The sequence below is a fragment of the Tiliqua scincoides genome, chromosome 4, assembly GCF_035046505.1.
Source record: "Tiliqua scincoides isolate rTilSci1 chromosome 4, rTilSci1.hap2, whole genome shotgun sequence".
Taxonomy (NCBI): domain Eukaryota; kingdom Metazoa; phylum Chordata; class Lepidosauria; order Squamata; family Scincidae; genus Tiliqua; species Tiliqua scincoides.
In genome coordinates, this window is record NC_089824.1 from 186,056,514 (window position 1) to 186,066,481 (window position 9,968).

Here is a 9,968-nt window from a genome sequence, read left to right on the forward strand (position 1 = left end):
AAAAATTCCCCACACTTCCCAAAGGCTGCAATCCTATCCACACTTACCTGGGAGTAAGCCCCATTGACTATCATTGTTAAAAGCATATGCGTAGTAGCCTGTTAAAAGTATAGTTCTGTAACATTTCCCCAAATACAATCACATTCCATGGTAGCATCACCTCTAATATATTAAAAATAGAATACACATGGAAATGAATGGGAACCCACCTGAAATTGGCTCATGACCCACCTAGTGGGTCCCAACTCACAGTTTTTGAGAAACACTTTGTTTTCTGGGAAGTCAAAACATATGGGTTGCATCTGCAACAGCATGCTGAAATGTGTCAGAGCAATGCCAGTGTCACATGGCTGCATAGTCCAGTCACTTAGAATTCCCTGTGCACACAATGCTCATGATGCTAAATGGGTTAGCTAAATGATATTCCATGTTAAATGAGTCAATGATCATGAAGTGGATCAGTCCTGGGGATAGAGTTTCCACTACTAGCAACAGGGGAGGATGCATTGCACAAAGAATGGGATATTATTAGCCTGCAATCTAATGCCATAGGCAGGTCATCCCCAAAGCAGCCTACAGTAACATTTCAGTTGGAATGCTAAAGAGTCTCCATTTCAAAAAGGCTGCTTTAATTCTGTTTAATTCAGTTGCGAAAAAGAATGACACCGCTAGGACTTATGGGACTGCCCCAATGTATCATAGTAATGCCTATGTCACATGAGCAGCATCACACAGTCACTAGGAATTCCCCACTGTACCCATAAAGAGATGGGTAAAATGACCAGTATTGGTCTTGCCTGAGAAAATATTGAAAGTATCTAAATTTATTAGCCTTAAATTTCTTTTGACATTCTGCAACAAACCACAGAAAAATGAAAAGCAAGTGCTAACCTTTTACGCATAATGAATTAAAAAAACAAAACTAAAATAGCCAAATGTGCTTAGTTGTTTTGCTTGTATAAAAATCCACAGGTTCACAGGTTGTTCTTGTCCACAGGCTGTTCTTGTCTTTCTCTCACTACTATATTTTAAATACATTTTCATTATATAAATACAAGTCCAATTATCTGACAATATTTATTTATTTAGAAGATTTCTACCCTGCCTTTCCTCTGCTGAAAATAAATCCAGCATCTAAGATTGATATTCAGTCTCCCCAGAAAATCTTCTTCCCCAGCTCTGTAAGAAGACATAAGAACAGACCTGCTGGATCAGGCCACTGGCCCATCTAGTCCAGCTTCCTGTATCTTACACTGGCCCACCAGATGCATCATGGGCTTGTAACCCATGATGGATTTTCCCTCCAGAAATCTATCCAATCCCTTTTTAAAGGCATCCAGGCCAGATGTAATCACCACATCCTGTGGCAAGGAGTTTCACAAACTATACGCTGAGTAAAGAAACATTTGTCTGTCCTAACTCTCCCAACACTCAATTTTAGTGGGTATCCCTGGTTGTAGTGTTCTAGGGGATAAGAACAAGAAAGGGAGAAAGTCACAAAAAAGGTGCATCTTCAAGTTATCAGAGAACACATAGAAATGACTTGGAGCCAAGGTGTAAAGGATCTCCTTCCACACATGGCGCTCTACTCTCCATGTTCATCATTGGAGGTCCTGCTTTGCACCCCAGTGCCTTCGATCTGTTTGATCGGAATGCATGCTGGGGCCTTCTCAGAGTCAGCACCTATGTTGTAGAAAGTTCTCTTTCAGGAGAGAACTGTTTTTAATATTGTTTTTAATGCATTTTAAAAAATGTATTGCAAGCCACCCTAGGCCCTTTAGAGGTCCAAAGCCAAGATGAAAATGTTACATATGCACATAGCTTATCATGGGAGAAGCAGGAGAGAGACAGCAGTGGACTGGTTATGCTTTGAAGCCATCTATCATTAAAGCAGAAACGAATGCCAATGAGAATGAGATCTGGGGATTTATTTTAGCAGTGTGCAGGGCATACCAAGGGTGTACTAACCTGGTTCCAAAAATGAGTTTTTGGTCACTATCAATTCTATTCTAGGGAAAAAAATGCACTAAACATTTCAAAGGTATTTCACATTTTACTCTTCCTGCTGCTGAGGTGAGAGATGGAAGGTGGCTTAAGCACAGCAGGGACTGTGAGTTCCCAAGGTGCTCTCTGTAGCATTCCATCAGTCAGCCTCCTGCTGGGAGTGCAGCAGAAAAAGGCCTGCAGGCAATGGGGTTGGTGCCAGATGCCTTCAGCAACAATATCTTGTTCCATTCCCCAACCCCATGCTGTGTTTGGTTTCATGGAGGAACAGCCTGCAAGAAAAACCTCTGCCTAGTAATACTGGCCTACATACTCCACAATTCCCACCTTCTTCTGGAAGGGCTTATTAACAGATGCATGCTTGGCAAGAGATTATGGGCAGGACTACCCCATCCTGATAGAAAGCGCTGCATATCATACAGCTGTTGCCACCAACAGAGAAGCTCTGCTAGAAGAAAGGTGGCTATCAACTGGGGAGCTGGAACAGACCGTCTCTTTCTAGAAGTGTTGCTTGGTACTAGCTCTGTTCTCTTCTGCCGTGGCCTCCCCTTGCCTTCCCAAATGCTGCATGGAGCAGATAAAGGAGGCCGACCTGCAGTGGCACAGCTAGCCACTCTGGAACCTGGGATAAAGTTAAGAAGTGGGTGGCATCACTTCTGGGTGTGATGCCACAACCATGTTGTTTTTTTTTAAACGGTTGCCTCCCCCCAGCCCAGCCCCTCTCCTGCTCAAGAGGCATGAGCGGTGATTGGAGTCTCTGCCCCCTCACTCCCCTTGCTCTGCTGCTCACCCCCACCCCAGCCCCCTCTTGCTTGCCCCTCAAGTCACCTGTTTGCCCCACCCCAACCCTCCAGAGCAAGTGGCCAGAGACCGATCACTGCTCTCCCTCTTGCAGAGCGCTCTTTTCCAGGCACTTTTTGCAAGAAGTGTGAACGGTGATCCGGACAGGGGAGTTGCAATTGCGCAGGCGTGAGGCCAGACTGTTGCCCTCAGGCAGCCTGCAGCGTGGGCAGTTGCCACCCCTGCAATTCCTCTAGCTGCGCCACTGCTGACCTGGAAGGTGCCAACCAATCCCTGCTGCTGGTTGGCCACCCCTGGGGCAAAAGAGTAAGCATGACTGCCCCTTTCCATCTCTCCTACAATTCCTCAAATAAAATCCCTACTTTTCTTTCTTTCTTTCTTTCTAGCAGCGGAGCACCTTTCCTAGTTACATGACAGGCAGAAGATTCAACAGGTGCAGCTTGTTGTCAGCCCAGAAATGCAGCCCCAGGAAAAGTGCTGGCTGCTGAATTTCTTCCTGTCACGCAGCCCCTGAAGGTCCAGGAGCCCCACCTGCTGGGCAAAGGGCCCACCACAGCCTTGGCACCCGCAGTTCTCCAGCTGTCTCCCACGCCCCTGGCACTGATTCCTTTCTGCAGCTTCCTCCGGCCCCAAAGCTCCTGAGACATCCGAGCCCCTGCTGGGCATCCCCGCAGCGCGCCAGCTTTGCCACGGACGCCACGTCCCCAGAAAGACCTGCCTATGAGAATGGGATCGGGGCGCCTGCCAAGCTGAAAGGCCAGCTTCCAGGGGAGTCCCTCCCTCCAGTCTGGGGGCGGGCAGCGTCTCCTGGTCTCCGTTCCGGGCAGCTCCTTCCGCGGCTCTTCCACTTACAGCCGAGAAGGGAGAGGACGCCTCCTCGGCTGCATCTGCCAAAGGCGCGCTGTGGTTGGGCAGGGCCAGCACAGTTCATCCAATGACAGGAAAGGGCCCCCTCTATGGCTCTCCACAGAGGAATTTTATCAGGGGGTACAAAGTTTCTTTGGGGCCGCTTCCCAAAGGTGGGGGGGGGGGCAAAACCGAGGGGAGGGTGGCAACAGCTGGAATAGTCTTTGGAGCCCAGGTCTACCAAACTTTCTGATACAGAGCCCAGGTCTCTGCCCATGTGGCATCAGCAGCTTGATACACTAATATGGAAAAACCAAACACACTCCTAAGTCCCTCTAAAATCTTTGAAATATAGAAAGTCATGCACAAAACTAGCACCATTGTATTTAAACTCACACTGGCATGGAAGGCGTCCTGTGTATAGCAGAACTTGCTTTTGTAGCAGCTGTAGCCCCACAGCTGTGTCCCTGATCTCCTTCATGGCAAGCGGATCTACGCACCAAAGAGCTATTGTAGCAGGCCAGCAAACATCCAGAAGAGGGAAATGATTACTTTATGCCTGGCACTGATTTTGCTGCAGTGGCTATCATTGATCAGTTGTGATTGATCAGTTATTTACAATTTAACTGTGGATGTCTTAATGTTGTGACTGCTAAGATACAGTCTAATGTTGTGACTGCTATGTGCTTTCATGCATCACATATGGTAGAAGGCTGGCCGTAGTCAGCTGCCTGTGCTGTTGCAACCTGTCTAGGGATGAATCAAAGAAACCAACCAGTGGCAGCACTAGGGTTTGTGTCCCCTGGTCCAAGAACTGATTGCATCACCCCCATGATGGACCTGCTTCCGTACCAGACTATCCAGAATTAATGACAATATCACACGCACAACCTAAATGCAGTGGCACCACTAGGATTGGTGTCACCCCCATTAACTTCATTTATTTAAATATATAACAGTATAGGTTACCCAACAAATTGGTAACCAACCAACCAAACAAACAAAAAACCCATGGTGAAAAACTCCACAACCAGGGAATAAGAGGGCAGGTCCTTTCATGGATTAGGAATTGGTTGAGGACCAGGAAGCAGAAAGTGGGTGTCAATATTTACAGTGTGTCAATTTTTACAATTTTTACAGTGGAGAGAGGTGAAAAGTGGTGTGCCCCAACGATCTGTCCTGGGACCTATGCTTTTCAACCTGTTCATAAATGACCTGGTCATAGAATGTGGTGATGGCATCTGGCCTGGATGCCTTTGAAAGGGGATTGGACAAAATTCTGGAGGAAAAGTCCATCATGGGTTACAAGCCATGATGTATAATGTGTAACCTTCTGATTTTAGAAGTGGGCACCCTCAGAATGCCAGGTGCAAGGGAGGGCACCAGGACGTAGGTCTCTTGTTGTCTTGTGTGTTCCCTGAGGCATTTGGTAGACCGCTGTGAGATATAGGTAGATAGGCCTTGGGCCTGAACCAGTGGGGCTCTTCTTATGATCCAGTGGGGCTCTTTTTCTCACACAACTGAAAAAGAGTTCTAGTATTAGCTCTGATACATGGAAATGGAAATGGACTCATAGTAACACCTTATTGGTTTCCTGCTGTGTCATGACAAAACCTCATTGACTCTTGGAACAATCAGTCACATAGGTCAATCTTGAGTTATGAAAATCCACTTTTTGTTACATAAGGCCCTTGTGATTTCCTTTTCTGTGTTTGGGGGTGTAACATTTGATAGTTATATTAGATATTTCACAGTTTGTTTCATTGCATTCTGAATTAAATCATGCTATTATTCAAAAATATCAAGATTTTCCCTTTTTGCCAGTAGTGGTGTCACCCCCACCCGGCGGTCACCCAGTGCAATCCGCACCTCCCTGCACCTGCTCATCTCTGCCTACTTGCCTCCACTGCTCCTCCTTCTCCTGCCACTGTTTGGGTGAGGAGAGGGAGGGATGGAGAGAGGGAAGAATGGATAGATGGGGGAGAGATGGATGGGGAGAGGGACGGATGGGGGGGGGAGGGATGGATGACCGAGTCATGCCAGTGGCTGAACTACATCCCAGTCCAACCCCCTCTCCGGATTAGCAGCGCGTGGTGCCTGCTCTGCTGGGGACGTGCGAGGGAGAGCCCCTCCTGCGGGGGGGGGGGGGCTGAGCTCTGGGGACCTGGTCTTGTCTCTGCCTGAGTGCGCGGCTGCAGGGGCTGCTGGGTGCTGGCCCCTTCCCCGCCTCCCTCTGCCTCTCCCTCGGCTGTGTCGTCACGGGGTTCGCCTGACCAGCAGCCCAGCAGAGCTCCGTGACGTCGCCGCTCCAGCCCTGCCTACGCGGCCCCGTCCTACGCCAGGTGAGCTACCTGAGCTCACCTGCCCAGGCTCTTCCAGTGCCTCCTACAGGTGGGCTGTGCCTGTGACGTCAGTGGGGGCGGAGGGGAGCCCCGCCTATCCCTGACCAGCCCCTCGGCTCAGCCCCTCATCGCAGGCAGACAGGAGGGGGAGACGCTCCTTTGCCCCTCACCTCCGGGGTGCTGCTGCTGTGTTCCCACCCACACTGCTTTGGCTGGGTGACTCTTCTCCTGGGACAAGGAAACCCCCCCTCCCCCACTCCTGCCCTCCAAGCAGGACTGGTCTGACCTGTGCCTGCTGGTGCCAGTGGACAGCAGCCCCCAGGGAAGCGCCCCTGCCTGCAGCAGGGCAGGGGGGGGGGGGCTCTGCACCCTTTACCCCTTCGCAGCCTGTCGGGTGCTTCCAGTCCCAGAAAGGATGGCACCTCTCTGGGCTCCAGCCACACCACTCCAGAGCTGGCCACAAAAATGCCTGCTTGCCACAGGACCTGTGCAACACCACGAAAAGACCCCCTCAGACTCTGAGAGCGAAGGGCAGGGGGGAGAGAGTCCGCCAGTCAGCTCGTGTCTAGCACCCCGTCTGTCCAACCCCCTTTGAAAGGCATCTAGACTGTCAGCTGCCATCACCACCACATCCTGTGGCAAGGAGTTCCACAGACCAATCAAAGTCAGGCAGCCCTTTTCCAGCCTTCCCAACCTGTGTGACTAACCCACTTTAAAAGGCATCTAGGCCTTCAGGGCAATGGCATCACTAGGGTTTGTGTCACTTGGTACAGGAGGCCAGCGCATCACCCCCATAATTGACCTCTTCCCCTGCAGTAGCTGCAGCTGAGCTGCACGCCCGTGGTAGTATCCCCAGCATCCCATGCAGGCAACAAGTCTGAGTAGGTAGGAAAATGTAATATTCCAGGAAATTTCTGGGCCACTTCTAGTGGCTCCTGGGCCCCCTTTTTGACCCTGGCCCCCAGGTACAAATTACCCCTTTCACCCCCCTGTCCTAGGCCCTGGCTCTCTATCCCTCCCCCTTCCCCCTCATCGAGAGAAAAAATGACCATAGGCAGGTGGCTTCTCTCCATTGTCTGGTGATGAGGAGGTGATGCTGGATTCATATCAACTGAGAAGAGTTGCAGCCGTGGTGACCAGATACAATGGTATATAACCATGGTATAGAAGAGGAATTTTGGCAGGTGCAGCTCAGGGTTTAAAAAGGAAGGATTTTTTAAAGGGTTTAAAACTGAAGGGTTTAAAAAGCCACACCTGCCAAAACTCACTCTTCTAGGTATACTATGGTTAAAGGTATAGGCACTATGTCCTCCATTGTATCTGGTCACCCTGGTTGCAGCAGTTGTGCGTACTCCTTGTATCTGTGGAGGAGAGATGATTCTCCTGAGAATGTGGATGCCTTATAGATGTTTGTGGAGGATCACAGGGAGAAGGTGTCCCCTCTCTACAAGTTCTCTTCTAGCACAGTATTTATCTTTGTTGTAAATATGGTTAACCCTGACAGCCAAACTGTAAATTATGGCTACAATCCTGGTTACACTTTTACCTGACAATAAGCCTCACTGAACAGAGTGGGACATAGTTCTGAGATTTCTAGGATTGTGCTGTGCAATGGTGTAGCTAGAGGGGGTGCAGAGCACTAAGTTTTGCAGGCACCTGAACGGGCCATGCAAGCAACCCCCCCCCCCTTCAGAGCCATTCTGGGCAGAGCCATTCTGGGAGGCAGCTCTGGTTTGCTCCCACTGCCTGGAATGACTCTGAAGGGGAGGGGAGAGGCTGCTTGCATGGCCCATTCAGGTGCTTGCAAAACTTAGTGTTTTGCACCCCCTTCTAGTTATGCCACTGGTGCTATGTGTTTCCTTTGGTGTCACTTAGTGTGGCAGGAACTCCAGTCAGAGCAAATGTGAGCATCAGTGGGTCTGTAAGGTATGTACCTTACATACATACATACATGTATCTTACATCTTTCACTCTCTTGTTTGGCTGTAGCGCCTGGACTGGAGAACATCAAGGAAAAGGTTTTTTGAATACTCCTTGGTGGTGTTATTCGTGAATTTGATTGTTGGATGGAAAATGTTGACATATTTCTTAGATTGTTCCAAGCTTACTGGGGAGAGCTATGCCTGCTGTCCTCACCCTCTGACACAGATGTGCCTGCTGTCCACAGTGCTGGCAGCTAGGGATTTGCCATTCTTGTGCAATAGGGCAGTGCCTGCATACATGTTGATGGAGGAGCTCTGGAAAAATCTAGGGTAAGGAGAGGTTAATATTGCAGACAGAATTGAGCCATGCATCCTCTCAGCTTCATCTCTTTGCTATCTAGCTGTGGCCTCCCCAGAAGGAGTCATATTAAATACCGCAAGAACTTGGTTTGTAGGCCAGGCTGTCCTATCCCAGTGGTCAAAATGCTTAGCTCAGCACAAAGACCAAATACCTCAGACCAGACCAGTGACATTGGATACTTAACTTTGAACAAGAAATGAATGAAAAGCAGCCAATTTTTAAATAATATTTTTTCCTTGGTGTTTCAAACCTGTTGTTCCCATCCCCTGCTGTTTCAGCAGCTGTATAAAATGCAGAAATTCAATTGGCTAAGTTTTCAGTCACTGAAACTCCAAGTCAGGAAAAATTCCAAATATAAACTTAGTATTTTTCTTAAATTTGTCCTAAATAGCAATTAAAGCCCATCTGCTATAATTCTGATTGGGATAATCTTCTATAAGCCCCTGCAAATACTGATAAGAGGGACTATAGTCATTGGCTTGCAAATGTCCCGGGTTCATTTTACAGGTAGGAGCAACAAAAAACAACAAAAAATTCCTGTCCAGAACTCTGGAGAGCTACTGCCAGTCAGTGTTAATATTGAGCTAGATGGACCAATGACTGTCTCAGTGTAGATGTACAGCAGAGCAGGTATGAATCTTTCTCCATAGAGGACCTCTGACAGGGTGCGTGTCTGTCTTTTTAATGTGGAGTTGGCTCTGTCAATAAGAAGGAAGAAGGGATAATATAACAGGACTGGCATAAGATTCCATGACATCTTTCCAGAAGGATCAGATTCATTTTCCAGTACTATATTTCAACAGTGTAGAGCATTGAGGAAAGGGAGGAACAGATGTTGGGAAAAGAGCAAAGAAAGGAACTAGATATAGAATCATAGACTGCTAGCATTGGGAGGTGCCTTAGGTTATCTAAACTAACCCCATGCTTGCTGCAGACAATTATTACAGCATTCCTGACAGGTGGCCATTCAGCTTCTGCTGGAAAACCTCCAAAGAAATTCCACTTCTGTGCAAAGCAGGCTGCATAAATCTCTTTCCTGGAAGTTTCCACCCATGTTTTTGTCCTGCCTTCAGGAAACACAGAGAGCAAGTGTCATGAAGAGCAAGGAGGGCTTCCAGAGACCACCCGCTGATCTAGGGCAGTAGCACCTAGTGTCAGGCACTCACTCTCTTTCCATTCCCCTCTCTTATACTTGGTTTGGATACGAAGCTTAGTGGGACAAGAGCAGTTTTAGTCTGCTGCCACCTGCCTGAGATTTGATTCCCAGAGGATTCAAAACCCCTCCCCAAGAATAATATTCAGGGTTGTTATTGCTCTCACTCTGACAGTAGTGCCTGCTCAGTAGGGAGGCTGACAAATCCACTGCACCTAGAACACCGCAGAGGTTTTAAACAAAGAGGTTTTATTAACAGATGGGTTAGCAGTTGAGAAAAAAGCAATATCATCAGGCTGATATCGTTTATCGTATGTGGCCCTTATGTTAAGTTTGGCCACCCCTCACATAGAATATACTGAGCTAGGTGGGCTAAACCTCTGGCTTAGTATAATGCAGTTTCATATGTTTGTCTTACATCTGATCTTGTCAGGTTCATCCTAGCTAATCCGATTCAGTTTTGCATATTTTTTGCATAGCAGAACCACTTATTGGAGTGCAAATGTAAATGATTCTTGGCATAAGCAATGCTTTGGACT